The 21,606-nt window shown below is 41.7% G+C and overlaps 1 pseudogene; it reads left to right on the top strand.

The window, feature by feature from the left end:
• Nucleotides 1-703: 703 nt before the first annotated feature.
• The window catches only part of LOC121546587, a 37,269-nt pseudogene continuing 16,366 nt past the window's right edge, over nt 704-21,606 (top strand).

Here is a 21,606-nt window from a genome sequence, read left to right as displayed (position 1 = left end):
CCTAGCTTACAGTCCATGGTGGCAGTAACAGTCTTGAACTTAGCTTACAGTCTATAATGGCAGCAACAATCCTCAACCTAGCTCACATTCATGGTGGCAGCAACAGTCCTGAACCTAGCTTACAGTCATGGTGGCAGCAACAGACCTGAACCTAGCTTACAGTCCATGGTGGTAGCAACAGTCCTGAACCTAGCTTACGGTCCATGGTGGCAGCAACATTCCTGAACCTAGCTTACAGTCCAAGGTGGCAGCAACAGTCCTGAACCTAGCTTACAGTCCATAATGGCAGCAACAGTCCTGAACCTAGCTTACAGTCCTTCATGGCAGCAACAGTCCTGAATATAGCTTACAGTCCATGATGGCAGCAACAGTCCTGAACCTAGCTTACAGTCCATGGTGGCAGCAACAGTCCTGAACCTAGCTTACAGTCCATGGTGGTAGCAACAGTCCTGAACATAGCTTACAGTCCATGATGGCAGCTTATAGTCCATGATGGCAGAAACAGTCCTGAACATAGCTTACAGTCCATGGTGGCAGCAACAGTCCTGAACCTAGCTTACAGTCCAAGGTGGCAGCAACAGTCCTGAACCTATCTTACAGTCCAAGGTGGCAGTAACTGTCCTGAACCTAGCTTACAGTCCAAGGTGGCAGCCCTAGTAATGTTCTTAAAATACCGTATTCATCAATCACCGCTCAAGGCTTGTCGTCCAACTTGGTTCCCATGTACTTGGGTGAACTCTCTCCTATGAACCTGAGGGAAGCGATCGGCATCGTGCCTCAGCTCTTCATCACCATCGGGATCCTCAGAGCACAGGTGTTAGGCATCAGGAGCATTCTGGGAAACAACACAGGTAGGGCAGCCTTAAGCAGAGGTTCACAGATTATTCTGGTACTCAACCCCAAATTGACAGAGAATTCTGGGGACCCCGACTAATTGAAAAGTCACTTTTTTTGTCACACAGGCCTACCAAACACCCCCCAACCTAAAGTTTGGGAACCACCGGCCTAGAGGTTAGAAAGGTTGACCTGTAGCCGCAGAGTTTGTTTTTCTCTCAATAATGTGTGTTTGTCCTGTCCACTCTCCAGGCTGGCCTTTCATGCTGGGTCTAACGGTTATCGCTGCCCTGAGAGAGCTGTTGCTGCTGCCCTTCTTCCCAGAGAGCTCCATGCTGATCCAGAGAGGAGACGATCGCCTGGAGAGGTAACCAACCTGACATTTCAGTTTTTGGACCTGTGTCATTTTGAGAGAGAGAGAGAGAGAAGAGGGAAAATATATCACATTTCAGGAGAAGATGAAGTAACAAAAGTTTATTACAAAAACAGTCAAACGACAGGTCACGGGCAGGCAGAGGTCAGTAATCCAGATCAGAGTCCAAAAGGTACAGAACAGCAGGCAGTCTCAGGGTCAGGGTCAGAGGTCAATAATCCATTGTGGTGTGACAAGGTACAGATTGGCAGGCAGGCTCAGGGCAGGCAGAGAGGTCAAAACCGGGAAAACAGGAACTTGAAAAAGTCAGGAACAAGGGGAAACCTGCTGGTAGGCTTGACGAAACAAAACAAACTGGCAACAGACAAACAGAGAACACAGAGGTATGAATACACTGAGGATAATGGGGAAGATGGGTGACACCTGGAGGGGGGGGTGGAGACAATCACAAAGACAGGTGAAACAGATCAGGGTGTGACAGAAGAGAAGAAAAGAGAGAGAGAGACAAGAACGTTGTGTTCCTCTCCTCCAGCGCTGCCGTGTCTGCAAAGCTGGGAGGATGTGGACGGGGAGCTGGAGTGTGATGAGGCTGGAGCACCAATCAGAACGAGCCGAGGGCCGTCTGTCTGTCCTCAACCTCCCGTCCCTCCGCTCCCTGTGCTGGCAGCTCGTCTCCATCATAGACATGAACATTGGACAACAGCTGTCTGGGGTCAACGCGGTAAGGCATACGTGTGATACCTGAAGACTTGCGTTAGCTTCCCGAGCTAATGGCTAGGCTTTATCTCAGCGAATTAACACAATCAAATGGGTATTAACATGGGAAAGAAGCTGTCTAGGGTCAACACGGGAAGTTGTAACCTTAGAGATGTACAGTACATTCAGAAAGTATTCAAACCCTTTGACGTTTTCCACATTTTGTTGCCTAACAGCCTGAATTCAAAATGGATTAAAGCCACAACATGTAACCTTTTGGGCGACCCGACCAAATTCACATAGAAATGTGAGTTATAGATCCATTAATTTCATTGAAAGCAAGTTTAAGAAGAAATCTGTTATTTCTATGCTTCCCATTCAGAATTTTTATTTTTGCATATTTTTTATTTTTCGGTTTTGTACACCAGCTTCAAACAGCTGAATATACTATATTTTTGGTTATGGAAAATATATTTCACAGCGGTTTAGATGGTACAATGATTCTCTACACAATGACTGCTTGTTTTGTCACATGAACTGCAATTAGGCAAACTATTCAAATTTTAGCAACCAGGAAATGGCGTAGCAATTTCTACATAGTGCGTCTTTAAATTGGGATTTTGTCACTGGCCTACACGCAATACCTCATAATGTTATGTTTTTAGATTTGTTTTTACAAACGAATAAAACATTTACATCTGAAATGTCTTGAGTCAATACGTTTTCAACCCCTTTGCTATGGCAAGCCTAAATAAATTCAGGAGTAAAAATGTGCTTAACAAGTCACATAATAAGTTGCATGGACTCACTCTGTGTGCATTAATAGTGTTTAACATTATATTTTTGATGACTACCTCATCTCTGTATCCCACACATACAATTATCTGTAAGGTCCCTCAGTCGAGCAGTGAATTTCACACATGGATTCAACCACAAAGACCAGGCAGGTTTCCCAATGCCTCGCAAAGAAGGGCACCTATTGGTAGATGGGTAAAAAATTAAAAAGCAGACATTTTGTACCTACAAAACTGTGGTTATATGTAGAAGCCAGACAACAAAGTTTAAAATGTATAGATCAATATATCCCAACTTATCAACATATCCCAGCGAATCAATCCGTTGGTAAAGCAGCACGGCGACACGAATCCAACAAGCCATGGAAAAGACAAGGAGCAACTTGGAGGCAAACCAGAGTAATGAAGAGCTAAAGGCTATCCAGGAAAACATAGCTAAAATGCTCTCACTGCTCACCAAAACAAGCAAACTGCTACAATATTTTGTTGAAGTAGATTAACTAAAAAAATAAATAAAAGCAGTATCTCGTCCCAGACATGCACATACAAGGTGTGCGCATGAACGAACAAAACAACAAAAGCAACCTTCTGGAAACAAAGTTGAAAACTTTAGAAGATTAATTGGACCAGCAAGAAAACAGAATGAGACGAAACAACATGAGTACTGTCCTTACAGGAAGAGGAGGAAGAAGGAGACCGTTCCAGCTACGTGGTCAAACTGATAGAGGAGCTTGACGTGGGTATATCACCAGAGGATCTGGAACGATGCGAAACAGAAGAATGCTAAATACCCTCGCATGGTAATCCTCAAACTGTGGAACTATCAGACCAAAGTCAACATTCTAAAGTTATATAGGGGAAAGGAGATCAAAATCCACGGCCAGTCCATTCGATTAGTCCAGGACCTGTATGCGAGGCTGAGAAAAAAATGCAAGGACAAAATTAAAGGGCCTATTTATATAATGAATATGAATTCGGAGGACAGAAATGATTAAATATTAAGGCATTAGACCTATCACTAAAAGCTTCAGTCATACAAACATTTATACTTAAATCCGAACTGGTTCTCTAGCAAATTAGTAAGATTGTCTCACCCAATGTTCAAGAATGGCCTTTTCCCCTTTATTCAGATTACAACCTCTCACTTTAAGTTATTTGAAAAGGAAATAATCCCCCAAATATCACTATTTCTAAAACAAGCCATAGAAAGTTGGTTGCAATTTCAATTTAATCCTCCAGAAACGACAGAACAAATAATGCAACAAATATTATGGTTAAACTCAAATATACTAATCGATTATTTTTTATTTTTTTGGACAAAATGTTTAAAAAAGGTAGAATCTTCATAAATGATATCATCGGTAGGACTGGTGGAGTTATGTCGCACATGCAGCTAGCAAAAACATATGGAAATGTCTGCTCAACCCAAAAATACAACCAAATAATTGCAGCATTACCGCAAAAATGGAAAAGGAAAGTGGAAGGGAGAAAAAGGAAGGAACTTGTCTGTCGGTCTTGCATTAAAGAATATAATTGGTGAAAGAAAATTGTGATAAATAAAAAAGTATACCAGTTTAATTTAAGACCAAAGGATTGACAGCCGTCCCATATTGTTACGTGAATTATTTAACAAACTATTTCAGTGTCTCTGTGCGTCTCCCAAAAGGTTGTAAGTCTTTTGGGATTTAAGTAACAGACAGAGTCCCGGTCTGCATAGTCAGAGATTTATTCATTGAGAATTCTGCCATCACAATTTCAGAGTCCATCTTTTATACTCATACGTCATACAAAAAATCCCTCCCCTCTGTAGTTTTCCACTTTAAAACTGCTCTCCTGACCATCAGTTCACACACACACACACACACACACATACACACACATACATACACACACACATACACACACACACACACACACACACACACACACACACACACACACATGCATACACACATACATACATACACACACACATGCATTCCTTACTTATCGCCGTCCTCCCAATATCCTGCACCATATTTCATACTCTTTAAAAAGCCTAACAGTTTCTCTCCTCCCTAAACTGGGAGGGGCCTCTTTATCTTGGTTTCTCAGTTGTCTGTAGCCAGCTCTCCTTGTCCTTTGTTGTCTGGCCTAACTCTTACTCACATTGCTAAATAGTAGTTTAGTGTCATAGTCTTTACTGGTCCTACACTCACACATTCTAACACATTTCACACAGTTTCAGGGTGTAATAATTAGTCATTAATAATTAATCTATCACATATAGATTGCAAAATAGTTGGGAAGAGATTTTTGACATACCGATTCCATGGCACAGTGTTTATGAATTGATACGCAAAACGACGCTGGATTCAAAACTTAGAATTGTTCAATTTAAATTATTATATAAAATTCTTGCTACCAATTGAATGTTATTTATATGGGGGATACAATCTTCCCAGCTCTGCAGATTCTGCTGCGAAGAGATAGGTTGAGAGCTTTTGTGAAAGAGCACAGTTAGAAAAATATGGCATATAGAAGCAAACCAGATGGACATCATGAAAATGATCGGAGGAAGTTCAGAAGTAAAAACAAACAAAATATAATGATTGTAGAATTTGACTGTGTCCATAAATTGTTAAGTTGCGTCAATTCAAATCTGGTATAGGAACAAAAGAGGTCAACACGACTTCTAAAATAGACTAGTTGTAACACCCTGGCTCTGGGACTCTATATGTTGAGCCAGGGTGTGTTCTTTCTATGTGGTGTATTTCTATGTTGGGAGTTCTAGTTTGTTTATTTCTATGTTGGCCTGAGTGACTCCCAATCAGAGGCAACGAGTGTCAGCTGTGGCTGGTTGTCTCTGATTGGGAGCCATATTTAAACTGTCTGTTTTTCCCTTTGTGTTTGTGGGTTCTTGTTCCGTGTTGGTCTATGTTACCTAGGACGTTACGAGTCGTTTGTTGTTTTTGTTTACTGTCCGTGTTTATCGCTAATGATAAATAAACATGTTCGTTCATCACGCTGCGCCTTGGTCCTCCTCTCTTAACGACGATCGTGACACTAGTATTTTAATTAATGCAAAACCTTCAATGGTAAATATGATGTTCGTATATACGGGTCCACTGAAACACCACGCAGGGCAGACAGAGAACTGATCCATTGTTATAAGTTCTTCCCTAAATACTCTGACAGAGATAGTTCCCGCTCCCTGCTGGCCTATCAGAGTAGAGACTGAGCGTGGTTTAGACTTACTCAGCCTATCGTTGGCGCACAGGCTGGTCCCAGACCCTTGGCGCTTCACTGTTGCCAGGCATAAGTTGTTATCATCACAACTTGTAGAGTCAGCACCTTTTTGCAGTACACGTCCTTGAGTGCGGTTTAACAAAGAGGTATGTGTCTTTGAGAATCACAAGTCTGTCTCACCCTACTCCCTAACATTCCTTACATGAATCACAGCTTGTTATGTTAAACAATTTATATCAGTACAGCACAAACCTATTATGTTTAATCATTAAGCTAGGCATCACATCTAGTTATAAGAAAATAGATCCCCACAAAATGTATACAGTTTGTATGGGCTGGAAGTAGAGGCCTAAGCGTTGTTGTTCACTAGTTTACTCCAATTGGGGAAGGGGTGGTGGGGTTGAAAAATAATGAAAGGAAATATAATTTTAAAAAGGATATGGAGGGAAAAAAGTATTTGATTCCCTGCTGATTTTGTAAGTTTGCCCACTGACAAAGACATGATCAGTCTATAATTTTAATGGTAGGTTTATTTGAACAGTGAGAGACAGAATAACAACAAATAAATCCAGAAAAACGCATGTCAAAAAAGTTATAAATTGATTTGCATTTTAATGAGGGAAATAAGTATTTGACCCCTCTGCAAAACATGACTTAGTACTTGGTGGCAAAACCCTTGTTGGCAATCACAGAGGTCAGACGTTTCTTGTAGTTGGCCACCAGGTTTGCACACATCTCAGGAGGGATTTTGTTCCACTCCTCTTTGCAGATCTTCTCCAAGTCATTAAGGTTTCGAGGCTGACGTTAGGCAACTCGAACCTTCAGCTCCCTCCACAGATTTTCTATGGGATTAAGGTCTGGAGACTGGCTAGGCCACTCCAGGACCTTAATGTGCTTCTTCTTGAGCCACTCCTTTGTTGCCTTGGCCGTGTGTTTTGGGTCATTGTCATGCTGGAATACCCATCCACTACCCATTTTCAATGCCCTGGCTGAGAGAAGGAGGTTCTCACCCAAGATTTGACGGTACATGGCCCCGTCCATCGTCCCTTTGATGCGGTGAAGTTGTCCTCTCCCCTTAGCAGAAAAACACCCCCAAAGCATAATGTTTCCACCTCCATGTTTGACGGTAGGGATGGTGTTCTTGGAGTCATAGGCAGCATTCCTCCTCCTCCAAACACGGCGAGTTGAGTTGATGGCAAAGAGCTCGATTTTGGTCTCATCTGACCACAACACTTTCACCCAGTTCTCCTCTGAATCATTCAGATGTTCATTGGCAAACTTCAGATGGCGCTGTATATGTGCTTTCTTGAGCAGGGGGACCTTGTGGATGCTTCAGGATTTCAGTCCTTCACGGCGTAGTGTGTTACCAATTGTTTTCTTGGTGACTATGGTCCCAGCTGCCTTGAGATCATTGACAAGATCCTCCCGTGTAGTTCTGGGCTGATTCCTCACCATTCTCATGATCATTGCAACTCCACGAGGTGAGATCATGCATGGAGCCCCAGGCCTTGTGTAGGTCTACAATCTTGTCCCTGACATCCTTGGAGAGTTCTTTGGTCTTAGCCATGGTGGAGAGTTTGGAATCTGATTGATTGATTGCTTCTGTGGACAGGTGTCTTTTATACAGGTAACAAGCTGAGATTAGGAGCACTCCCTTTAAGAGTGTGCTCCTAATCTCAGCTCGTTACCTGTATAAAAGACACCTGGGAGCCAGAAATCTTTCTGATTGAGAGGGGGTCAAATACTTATTTCCCTCATTACAATGCAAATTAATTTATAACATTTTTGACAAGCGTTTTTCTGGATTTTTTTGTTGTTATTCTGTCTCTCACTGTTCAAATAAACCTACCATTAAAATTATAGACTGATCATTTCTTTGTCAGTGGGCAAACGTACAAAATCAGCAGGGGATCAAATACTTTTTTCCCTCACTGTATTTATATATGTATGTATATATATGTGTGTGTATGTATGTGTATGTGTGTATATATATATATATATACAGTGGGGAAAAAAAGTATTTAGTCAGCCACCAATTGTGCAAGTTCTCCCACTTAAAAAGATGAGAGAGGCCTGTAATTTTCATCATAGGTACACGTCAACTATGACAGACAAAATGAGAATTTTCTTTCCAGAAAATCACATTGTAGGATTTTTAATGAATTTATTTGCAAATTATGGTGGAAAATAAGTATTTGGTCATGTCACGCCCTGGCTCTGGGGACTCTTAAATGTTGAGCCACGGTGTGTAGTTTTCTATATTTAGTTTTCTATGTTTGAGTTTCTAGATCGTGTAGATCTATGTTGGCCAGGGTGGTTCCCAATCAGAGGCAGCTGTAGTTCGTTGTCTCTGATTGGGGACCATACTTAGGCAGCCGTTTGGCACCAGTCTGTGTGGGATCTTGTTCCGTAAAGGTATGTTATTAGTCTACCTTGGACTTCACGTATCGTTTGTTTGTTGTTTTGTTCGTGTTAAGTACTTTAATAAATATGTACCCTTATCACGCTGCGCCTTGGTCCATCTTATCCGTTAACGATCGTGACAGGTCAATAACAAAAGTTTCTCAATACTTTGTTATATACCCTTTGTTGGCAATGACACAGGTCAAACGTTTTCTGTATGTCTTCACAAGGTTTTCACACACTGTTGCTGGTATTTTGGCCCATTCCTCCATGCAGATCTCCTCTAGAGCAGTGATGTTTTGGGGCTGTCGCTGGGCAACACGGACTTTCAACTCCCTCCAAAGATTTTCTATGGGGTTGAGATCTGGAGACTGGCTAGGCCACTCCAGGACCTTGAAATGCTTCTTACGAAGCCACTCCTTCGTTGCCCGGGCGGTGTGTTTGGGATCATTGTCATGCTGAAAGACCCAGCCACGTTTCATCTTCAATGCCCTTGCTGATGGAAGGAGGTTTTCACTCAAAATCTCACGATACATGGCCCCATTCATTCTTTCCTTTACACGGATCAGTCGTCCTGGTCCCTTTGCAGAAAAACAGCCCCAAAGCATGATGTTTCCACCCCCATGCTTCACAGTAAGTATGGTGTTCTTTGGATGCAACTCAGCATTCTTTGTCCTCCAAACACGACGAGTTGAGTTTTTACCAAAAAGTTCTATTTTGGTTTCATCTGACCATATGACATAGTCCCAATCCTCTTCTGGATCATCCAAATGCACTCTAGCAAACTTCAGACGGGCCTGGACATGTACCGGCTTAAGCAGGAGGACACGTCTGGCACTGCAGGATTTGAGTCCCTGGCGGCGTAGTGTGTTACTGATGGTAGGCTTTGTTACTTTGGTCCCAGCTCTCTGCAGGTCATTCACTAGGTCCCCCCGTGTGGTTCTGGGATTTTTGCTCACCGTTCTTGTGATCATTTTGACCCCACGGGGTGAGATCTTGCGTGGAGCCCCAGATCGAGGGAGATTATCAGTGGTCTTGTATGTCTTCCATTTCCTAATAATTGCTCCCACAGTTGATTTCTTCAAACCAAGCTGCTTACCTATTGCAGATTCAGTCTTCCCAGCCTGGTGCAGGTCTACAATTTTGTTTCTAGTGTCCTTTGACAGCTCTTTGGTCTTGGCCATAGTGGAGTTTGGAGTGTGACTGTTTGAGGTTGTGGACAGGTGTCTTTTATACTGATAACAAGTTCAAACAGGTGCCATTAATACAGGTAACGAGTGGAGGACAGAGGAGCCTCTTAAAGAAGTTGTTACAGGTCTGTGAGAGCCAGAAATCTTGCTTGTTTGTAGGTGACCAAATACTTATTTTCCACCATAATTTGCAAATAAATTCATAAAAAACCTACAATGTGATTTTCTGGATTTTTTTTCTCAATTTGTCTGTCATAGTTGACGTGTACCTATGATGAGAATTACAGGCCTCTCTCATCTTTTTAAGTGGGAGAACTTGCACAATTGGTGGCTGACTAAATATTTTTTTTCCCCACTGTATATACATATCCTTTAAAAAAATATATATTTCCCTTTATTACTTTCCAACCCCACCACCCCTTCCCTAATTGGAGTAAACTAGTGAACAACAACGCTTAGGCCTCTACTTCCAGCTTACACATACTATATACATTTTATACACTGCTCAAAAAAATAAAGGGAACACTTAAACAACACAATGTAACTCCAAGTCAATCACACTTCTGTGAAATCAAACTGTCCACTTAGGAAGCAACACTGATTGACAATAAATGTCACATGCTGTTGTGCAAATGGAATAGACAACATGTGGAAATTATAGGCAATTAGCAAGACACCCCCAATAAAGGACTGGTTTTGCAGGTGGTGACCACAGACCACTTCTCAGTTCCTATGCTTCCTGGCTGATATTTTGGTCGCTTTTGAATGCTGGCGGTGCTTTCACTCTAGTGGTAGCATGAGATGGAGTCTACAACCCACACAAGTGGCTCAGGTAGTGCAGCTCATCCAGGATGGCACATCAATGCGAGCTGTGGCAAGAAGGTTTGCTGTGTCTGTCAGCGTAGTGTCCAGAGCATGGAGGCGCTACCAGGAGACAGGCCAGTACATCAGGAGACGTAGAGGAGACCGTAGGAGGGCAACAACCCAGCAGCAGGACTGCTACCCCCGCCTTTGTGCAAGGAGGATTAGGAGGAGCACTGCCAGAGCCCTGCAAAATGACCTCCAGCAGGCCACAAATGTGCATGTGTCTGCTCAAATGGTCAGCAACAGACTCCATGAAGGTGGTATGAGGGCCCGACGTCCACAGGTGGGGGTTGTGCTTACAGCCCAACACCGTGCAGGACGTTTGGCATTTGCCAGAGAACACCAAGATTGGCAAATTCGCCACTGGCGCCCTGTGCTCTTCACAGATGAAAGCAGGTTCACACTGAGCACATGTGACAGACGTGACAGTGTCTGGAGACGCCATGGAGAACGTTCTGCTGCCTGCAACATCCCCCAGCATGACCGGTTTGGCGGTGGGTCAGTCATGGTGTGGGGTGGCATTTATTTGGGGGGCCGCACAGCCCTCCATGTGCTCGCCAGAGGTAGCCTGACTGCCATTAGGTACCGAGATGAGATCCTCAGACCCCTTGTGAGACCATATGCTGGTGCGGTTGGCCCTGGGTTCCTCCTAATGCAAGACAATGATAGACCTCATGTGGCTGGAGTGTGTCAGCAGTTCCTGCAAGAGGAAGGCATTGATGCTATGGACTGGCTCGCCCGTTCCCCAGACCTGAATCCAATTGAGCACATCTGGGACATCATGTCTCGCTCCATCCACCAACGCCACGTTGCACCACAGACTGTCCAGGAGTTGGCGGATGCTTTAGTCCTGGTCTGGGAGGTGATCCCTCAGGAGACCATCCGCCACCTCATCAGGAGCATGCCCAGGCGTTGTAGGGAGGTCATACAGGCACGTGGAGGCCACAAACACTACTGAGCCTCATTTTGACTTGTTTTAAGGACATTACATCAAAGTTGGATCAGCCTGTAGTGTGGTTTTCCACTTTAATTTTGAGGGTGACTCCAAATCCAGACCTCCATGGGTTGATAAATTTGATTTCCATTGATACATTTTGTGTGATTTTGTTGTCAGCACATTCAACTATGTAAAGAAAAAAGTATAGCTGATATGGCTGACTTGCTTAAACAAATGTGGTTTCTACTGACAATTGAGATGTACAAACTATGGCATAAGGGGACAACAAGCGGATAAGAGGCAATCCGTAATTTCGATTAAGACATTGATGAGCAAGCTAGGACGGACGTAGTCAATATAACTATTTGTTCAGCACTTTTGAAATGTACAACGACAGAATTCAGAACATGGGCCATTCTTACAGTGTTCTCCCTGTAAACCAAGTCAGAACTGTAGGATAAATAATGGGGGCATGTAAGCAGACAATGAAAGCTCTTACGATATTAAATGACTACATTTCTCTAAAACAGGTTATAAGCTACATGTGCACCACCAAGTCAGAACAGTTGGCGAAATTAAGAGGGGAAAAAAGACCAAATGATTAGGGTGAGGCACATGGACCAACAGCTTACTACACAACATACATATAGTATTACTTTCTTAGCTACAGTATACATATCTCCCTGGCATATTACATCATTTATGCAGCGGCATACAAGACAGTTTTGGACTCACCTTGTTGTGCTGTGCTCACTTGAACAGGAAGGTGGCGCAGCGGTCCTTCGTGGGCAGATTTTGTCATCAAACTTTATCATCAAAGTCTGGCATTCTCTGGATTTATGGTGCTTTCAAGACAACTGGGAACTCTGAAAAAAAACAAAAAAAACAAGGTCGAATCATGATGACATCAGTGATCTTCAGGTCGGAGCTCTAGAAAGAGGCCAGACTTGGGACCACACAGCCACTCCACTGAATAGCAGGCTAGTGATTGCTTTGCAATGCTTGCAGTTAGCCACTGATTCCTTCCAAACCACTCATTGTTGAATTTGCGATTTCCAACTTGTTGTGTAATGTTTATGTCCAATGGCCGATGAGCACCGACACGTTTTATCTATAATTTCTCTAAATTATTTATATTCATATGACAAGGGTTAAAAAGGATTTGCCAGTAGATTATCGACTTGATTCATGATGATGACTGCTAGTTAAGATTTTGAAAGTATGATGTTGACATGATCAGTCCAATCAAAGCTACTGTGGATAAAACATGATTTGACGTCATTTTATCTGTGGCCAATGACCTTGAGCCTTCTTGGATGGGCACTTCTAATGTAACTATATGGCAGCACCCAAGGGGCTTGAAGTTTCGAGCTCTACCTGTAGATTTAGCCAGTGACTTAGTGTCGCCATGAGTGACAGAACACTGAGCCAATCACGGCGCAACTAGAGAATATTACCAACCCCTAAGCTCCGTATTTTCAGCTGGCTGCCCCACCACCACAGAAAGCACTGAGCTAGGCTGAAACACCTGCATTTTGGAGCTGCCTTACTCAAGAAAGCAAAAAAGAGAACATGTTTGTATGCGCCTTTTATTAATTCAATGTTATGATGAGTTTCTCGGGTATCAAGTAATTCAGGATGCAAGAATATACTTATAATGTCGTACACAATCAAATAACCTCTGAAAAATGTATCTCTCTTACTTAGGACTCGAACCTATCTTATCATATGTTATAATGTCATACACCTTATAATCTCGTCATATTTTAGGACTCGAACATCTGACCTATTTTATAATGTCATACCCATTAAAAGACCCTACACCCAATCTTGTTAAACCCACTCTCCTTCTCCTCTGTTGTGTTCTACTCATTGCCCTGAACAAACCCTGTGTAGAATCATAGCACCATGTCATTGTCTAATTTGATATTTCTCCTTACATCTACACAACTCAACACCACTCATCGTCCCCCTTTAAAAATAATGAATTTTAAACATTCTTTACAGCTCAGCTTTACCACAGATAAGCAGAATTTGACATAATCCAAAAAAATGAAAGTCTGCTTACCTGTTAGTTCGGCTGTAAACTGCATCCTGTTCGTTCAGACGGCAATCTGTTATGATGAGTTTCTTGGGTATCAAGTAATTCAGGATGCAAGAATATACTTACAATTAAATGGAGAGTTCATACAAATATTTAATAGACACGGTACCGTGGTTAGTCTAACAAACGGCACATGCTTTGCCTCTTGTCATTCCAACTACTAGACAAAGAAAATAAAAACTCTTCTTATAGTCCCTGTTACATATTGCAACATCAACATCTGTTAACCATCAGTTGGCACTCCCTTCTTTGATGGTATTACATTTACATTTTAGTCATTTAGCAGACACTCTTATCCAGAGCAACTTACAGTTAGTGAGTACATACATTATTATAATTTGTTTTATACTGGCCCCCCATGGGAATCGAAACCCACAATCCTGGCGTTGCAAACGCCATGCTCTACCAACTGAGCACATCCCTGCCGGCCATTCCCTCCCCTACCCTGGACGACTTGTGCGCCGCCCAATGGGTCTCCTGGTCGCGGCCGGCAACGACTGGATTCGAACCAGGATCTCTAGTGGCACAGCTAGCACTGCGATGCAGTGCCTTAGACCACTGCGCCCAAGTCAGTATATTACATCTATCAATCATTCTAAGTGAATCACCAGTAATCTCCCTCGACATACTGGAATCCTTGTTATTCAGACTCTGCGGCACCAAGAGTCACCTTTCTAATAGCTTTAACCTTCTTCCCACAACACCATGACAAGACATCATAACGCTCAATTATTATTAATTTTTTATTTATTATTTTACATTGTTTACAAACTGATATGTGACACGTATTAATGCCAAAATAACAGGCAAGCGTAGCTAATAAAATGTGCCCTGAATGACGGGTCGCCACTGCGTGTGCTGTAATGGATGTGGGTGTTTGTGCATATGGCTGGGAGTGTGAAGGAGGATGAATATGTGTAGGATGGCGGGAACGGGTGTATAGGGTATGCTTGGGTGGGCAAGGATGGGAGGTTGTGACAAGCTTTGCGGGGGGTCAAGGAAAATCTTTTAAATAAAATATTTTAAATAAATCACTATCTCAGCCCATAAAAAAATCTTCACAAGGTAAAGAAGAAAATAAAATGTCTGAACTTAAGCAGGAATATTATATTTTACTTTTGAGAGAGCCAGCCACTACTGTTTAAATTCAAATAAAGCATATTATTTAATGGCAAATAAACCTGGCAAACAACCAGTTATCATTTTAAAAGACAAGGATACAAACGCTTTAATTAGAAACAACAACGCAATTAATTACAATTTTAAAAGCTTCTATGAAAATCTATGTCAATCAGAATGAAATAATAGTTGGACCTACAGCCTTCTTACACTCAATAACCCTGAAGCAACTATCAGCAGATAAAAAAAGAATCAGAAAAAATGGAAATCACTCAAAGAAATATTAGACACTGTTAAAACATTCGCGCAGAGAAAAGCACCAGGGATAGATGTATTTGATATTCAAATCAAATCAAAATCAAATCAAATGTTATTTGTCACATACACGTGTTTAGCAAATGTTATAGCGGGTGTAGCGAAATGCTTGTGCTTCTAGCGCCGACAGTGCAGTAATATCTAACGAGTAATATCTAACGAGTAATATCTAACAATACACACAAAACTAGTAAGGAATGGAATTTAAGAATATATACATATATGGACAAGCATGGACTAAGATACAGTAAAATATTATAGAATAGAATGCAGTACATACATATGAGATGAGTAGTGCAAGATATGTAAACGTTATTAAAGTGACAAGTGCTCCATTTCTTAAAGTGGCCAGTGATTTCAATAGGCAGCAGCAGCCTCTAATGTGCTAGTGATGGCTATTTAACAGTCTGATGGCCTTGAGATAGAAGCTGTTATTCATTCTCTCGGTCCCAGCTTTGATGCACCTGTACTGACCTCGCCTTCTGGATGATAGCGGGGTGAACAGGCAGTGGCTCGGGTGGTTGATGTCCTTGATGATCTTTTTGGCCTTCCTGTGACATCGGGTGCTGTATGTGTCTTGGAGGGCGGGTAGCTTGCCCCCCGGTAATGCGTTCGGCAGACCGCACCACCCTCTGGAGAGCCCTGCGGTTGTGGCCGGTGCAGTTGCCACACCAGGCGGTGACACAGCCCGACAGGATGCTCTCAATTGTGCATCTGTAAAAGTAGCGCCCCTATTTATACAAATGGCAACACACACGTCTGTACTTCCTGGTTCCATATATCAAACAGTTATTTGAGTTATATTAAAACCAGTCAAAATCTGGAGAGTCCCCTGCAGATTACAGACCCATAAATGTAATAAATTGTAACAATAAAATAATAACAAAGCTCATAAGCAACAGAATGGCAAAAGTCTTAATGGACTTGATACTTATTAATCAAACAAGGTTCATTAAAAATAGACACTTACAAACAAATCTAAGAACATATTTTAGTATAATACAATACGCAAAAACAACAAGATGTAGATTTATCTATAATGGCTGTTGATGCCCGAAAAGGTTTTCGACCGCCTTGAGTGGCCTTTTTTATTCAAAACTTTGGAAGCATTTAACTTTCCAGCTGAAATAATACATGTTGTAAAAAATATTATGTAAATATCCTAAAGCTAAAATATATACAAATAATACATTATCTGATGAAATTGCTTTAGAAAGCGGCACAAGACTGGGATGTCCCCTCTGCCCCCTCCTGTTTGCAATTGAACTGCTTGCAGAAAGAATTAGACGGGACCCAAGTGTAACAGGTATCAGTATTGATAAACATGAATATAAACTTATTTGCCTACGATCTCCTGACATACCTGACTAATATTGAAAACTCAATGCCCCCCTTGTTAAAAATCTACAATCTACAATCTCAGGATATAAAAGCGTTATGTTTGGGGCAAATCCAACACAACACATCACTGAGTACCACCCCTCATATTTCTAAGCGTGGTGGTTGCATCATGTTATGGGTATGCTTGTCATCAGCAAGGACGTTTTTTAGGATAAAAAGAAACAGAATAGAGCTAAGTACAGACAGAATCCTAGAGGAAAACGTGGTTCAGTCTGCTTTCCAACAGACACTGGGAGACTAATTCACCTTTCAACAGGACAATTACCTAAAACACAAGGCCAAAATATACACTGGAGTTGCTTACCAAGACGACATTGAATGCTCCTGAGTGGCCTAGTTACAGTATCGACTTAAATCGACTTGATAATCTATGTCAAGACTTGAAAATGGCTGTCTAGCAATTATCAACAACCAACTTGACAGAGTTTGAAGAATTTAAAAAAGAATAATGTGCAAATATTGTGCAATCCAGGTGTTCAAAGCTCTTCGAGACTTTCGACTCACAGCTGTAATCGGTGCCAAAGTTGATTCTAACATGCATTGACGTATATGAATGAGATATTTCTGTATTTCATTTTCAATAAATTTGCTAAACATTTTTAACATTTGTTTTCACTGTCATTATGGGGGATTGTGTGTAGATGGGTGAGATTATTATTTATTTTTTTCATCCATTTTGAATTCAGGCTGTAACACAACAAAATGTGGAATAACTCAAGGGGTATGAACACTTTCTGAAGGTCTCTAGTGCCCAAACGCCTTTTTTTTTTTTTTACATGGGAAGCGCCATTGAGGACTTTCACCATTTTTAAGTAGTCAACCTGTGGGTTAAGGAAGGATCACATAATTCCATCCAGGTCACCAGGATGGATCAGCCAATTAATTATACTCGTGGGGTTATATGGTGGGGTTGGAAAGTAATAAAGGGAAATATATATTTTTTAAGGATATGTGTATATGTATGTATGTGTATGTATTTATATGTACGTACACTACCGTTCAAAAGTTTGGGGTCACTTAGACATTTCCTTGTTTTCCATGAAAACATACATTAAATGAGTTTGAATAGGAAAATAGCAAAATGCATAGGAAATGTAGTCATTGACATGGTTAGAAATTATGATTTTTAATAGAAATAATAATTGTGTCCTTCAAACTTTGCTTTCGTCAAAGAATCCCCATTTGCAGCAATTACAGCCTTGCAGACCTTTGGCATTCTAGTTGTCAATTTGTTGAGTTAATCTGAAGAGATTTCACCCCATGCTTCCTGAGGCACCTCCCACAAGTTGGATTGGCTTGATGGGCACTTCTTACGTACCGTACGGTCAAGCTGCTCCCGCAATAGCTCAATAGGGTTGAGATCTGGTGACTGTGCTGGCCACTCCATTATAGACCAGCTGACTGCTTCTTCCCTAAATCGTTACTGCATAGTTTGGAGCTGTGCTTTGGGTCATTGTCCTGTTGTAGGAGGAAATTGGCTCCAATCAAGCGCCGTCCACAGGGTATGGCGTTGCAAAATGGAGTGATAGCCTTCCTTCTTCAAGATCCCTTTTACCCTGTACAAATCTCCCACTTTACCACCACCAAAGCACCCCCAGACCATCACATTGCCTCCACCATGCTTGACAGATGGCATCAAGCACTCCTCCAGCATATTTTCATTTGGTCTGCATCTCACAAATGTTCTTCTTTGTGATCCGAACACCTCAAACTTCGATTCGTCTGTCCATAACACTTTTTTCCAATCTTCCTCTGTCCAGTGCCTGTGTTCTTCTGCCCATCTTAATCTTTTATTTTTATTGGCCAGTCTGAGATATGGCTTTTTCTTTGCAACTCTGCCTAGAAGGTCAGCATCCCGGTGTCGCCTCTTCACTGTTGACGTTGAGACTGGTGTTTTGCGGGTACTATTTAATGAAGCTGCCAATTGAGAACCTGTGAGGCGTCTGTTTCTAAAACTAGACACTTTAATGTATTTGTCCTCTTGCTCAGTTGTGCACCGGGGCCTCCGCCTCCTCTTTCTATTCTGGTTAGAGCCAGTTTGCGCTGTTCTGTGAAGGGAGTAGTACACAGCGTTGTACGAGATCTTCAGTTTCTTGCCAATTTCTCGCATGGAATAGTCTTCATTTCTCAGAACAAGAATAGACTGACGAGTTTCAGAAGAAAGTTATTTGTTCTGGCCATTTTGAGCCTGTAATCGAACCCACAATTGCTGATGCTCCAGATACTCAACTAGTCTCAAGAAAGCCAGTTTTATTGCTTCTTTAATCAGCACAACAGTTTTCAGCTGTGCTAACATAATTGCAAAAGGGTTTTGATCAATTAGCCTGATCAATTAGCCTTTTAAAATGATAAACTTGGATTAGCAAACACAACGTGCCATTGGAACACAGGACTGATGGTTGCTGATAATGGGCCTCTGTACGCCTATGTAGATATTCCAGTAAAAATCAGCCGTTTCCAGCTACAATAGCCATTTACAACATTAACAATGTCTACACTGTATTTCTGATCAATTTGATGTTATTTTAATGGACCAGAAATAAGTGACCCCAAACTTTTATACGGTAGTGTGTGTGTGTGTGTGTGTGTGTGTGTATATATATATATATATATATATATATATATATATAGATATATAAATATATACTGTATATATACAGCTCTGGAAATAATTAAGAGACCACTGAAAAAATATAAGTTTCTCTGGTTTTACTATTTATAGGTATGTGTTTGGGTGAAATTAACATTTTTGTTTTATTCTATAAACTACTGACAACATTTCTCCCAAATTCCAAATAAAAATATTGTCATTTAGAGAATTTATTTGCAGAAAATGACAACTGGTCAAAATAACAAAAAATATGCAGTGTTGTCAGACCTCGAATAATGCAAAGAAAATAAGTTAATGTTCATTTTTAAACAACACAATACTAAAGTTTTAACTAAGGAAGGGTTCAGAAATCAATATTTGGTGGAATAACCCTGATTTTCAATCACAGCTTTCATGCGTCTTGGCATGCTCTCCACCAGTCTTTCACAATGATGTTGGATGACTTCATGCCACTCCTGGCGCAAAATTTTAAGCAGCTCTGCTTTGTTTGATGGCTTGTGACCATCCATCTTCCTCGTGATCACATTCCAGAAGTTTTCAATGGGGTTCAGGTCTGGAGATTGGGCTGGCCATGACAGGGTCTTGATCTGGTGGTCCTCCATCCACACCTTGATTGATCTGGCTGTGTGGCATGGCACATTGTCCTGCTGGAAAAAACAATCCTCAGAGTTGGGGAACAATGTCAGAGCAAAAGGAAGCAAGTTTTCTTCCAGGACAACCTTGTACGTGGCTTGATTCATGGGTCCTTCACAAAGGAAGCACCCCCAGATCATCACCGATCCTCCACCAAATTTCACAGTGGGTGCGAGACTCTGTGGCTTGTAGGCCTCTCCAGGTCTCCGTCTAACCATTAGACGACCAGGTGTTGGGCAAAGCTGAAAATTGGACTCATCAGAGAAGATTACCTTACTCCAGTCCTCTACGGTCCAATCCCAATGGTCTTTTGCAAACCTCAGCCTGGCTCTTCTTTGCTTCTCATTGATGAAGGGCTTTTTTCTAGCTTTGCACAACTTCAGCCCTGCCCCTAGGAGCCTGTTTCGAACTGTCCTCGCCGTGCACTTCACCCCAGCTGCCGTTTGCCATTCTTTTTGTAGGTCACTTGATGTCATCCTATGGTTGTTGAGTGACATTCAAATGAGTTGGCGGTCATCCTGGTCAGTAGAGAGTCGTTTTCACCCTCTGCCGGTCTGTAGCTTTGTTGTCCCCAATGTGTGCTGCTTGACCTTGTTCTTATGAACCGCCGTCTTTGAAATTTTAAGGATGGAAGCAACCTGACGCTCACTGTATCCCTCTGCCAGTAAAGCCAGAATTGAACCCTTCTTTTCCTCACTCAAACTTTCCTTTTCAACTCTTTTGGCATGGTCAATAGTTATTTTTTGATTAATATTACTTTTGAGGTACTATTAGCACTGTTTTTGCCATCCAGCTGGTCCTATTGCAAGAGGATAGTGATGACCACAACAGTGGTTTTTATACTTTTCCTCGTTAAATAAGATTTGGTTCATTGGGATAGAAATTCTCATAACACATGCTCTATGGCAGGGGTGTCAAACTCATTTTAGCTCAGGGGCCACATGGAGGAAAATCTATTCCCAAGTGGGCCGGACCGGAAAAATCATGGTATATATAACTTAAAAACAACAACTTCAGATTGTTTTCTTTGTTTTAATACGATCAACATACAACATAAAGCTGGAGCCTGAGGACAGTGTGTCCAAAATAGTACAAGCACAACATCACTATTAATCATAAAACACGTCAAGTTTATTTGAAAATTCTAAAGAAAAAGAACACACAAACACACAATGCCTCAGTGATTAACAGAACTGTTTCACAGATCACAGAACTATATCAGGGTGTCATTTCTCAGGCAGAAATGTAGATAAAAATAATGAAATCCTGTTCCCCAAACAAGTGCAAGAACCACAGAGTCAAGAATAGGTTAAATATACAAATAAAATAAAATCAATTAAAAACAATAGCACATCAACATAAAAACATATAAACATAAATCTGAAAGCGTTGCTCAAACTCCCGTAACAGTCCAGTTATTTTATCTTTGAACCGCTTCATGTCTGCCACATGTTGGGTCGCGCACACATTTTTCAGACAGGGGAAGTGAGCTGCATCACCACCGGCAAGTTGCGTCTCCCACAATGACAGCTTCAACTTGAAAGAACGTATGCTGTCATAATACTGCGTGACAAATTTGTTGCGCCCTTGCAGCTGTTTGTTCAAGTTATTCAGGTGCTCTGTAACATCCACCATAAATGCAAGGTCCGGCATCCATTCTGCGGAATGAAATTCTAACACTGGTTTGCCCTTTTCTTCCATGAACTGTTCAATTTCTTCTCGTAAATCAAAGGAACGCCTCAGCACAGCACCTCGGCTTAACCATCTTACCTCAGTGTGGTATGGCAGGCCATAGATGTGGTCTTTCTCTCTGAGAAGGCTGTCAAACTGACGGTGATTCAGGCTTCTGGATCGGATTGGATGACCACCTTCATGACGTTATCCATCTTTAATGACTTGCAACACAAAGCCTCCTGGTGCAAAATATAGTGAAAAGTCAAAAAATCACGTCCTCCATTTGCAGATTGCACTTTCTCTCTGAACTTTGTCACAACGCCTGCTTTTTTCCTGATCATTGAGGGCGCACCATCTGTAGCCAGGCTGACAGTGCGGGACCAGTCCACTCCGACCCTGTCCAGCGCGCCGACGAGTGCGGTAAAAATAT

The sequence above is a fragment of the Coregonus clupeaformis genome, chromosome 30, assembly GCF_020615455.1.
Source record: "Coregonus clupeaformis isolate EN_2021a chromosome 30, ASM2061545v1, whole genome shotgun sequence".
NCBI classification, from domain to species: Eukaryota; Metazoa; Chordata; class Actinopteri; order Salmoniformes; family Salmonidae; genus Coregonus; species Coregonus clupeaformis.
This window is presented reverse-complemented; position numbering and strand designations above follow the sequence as displayed.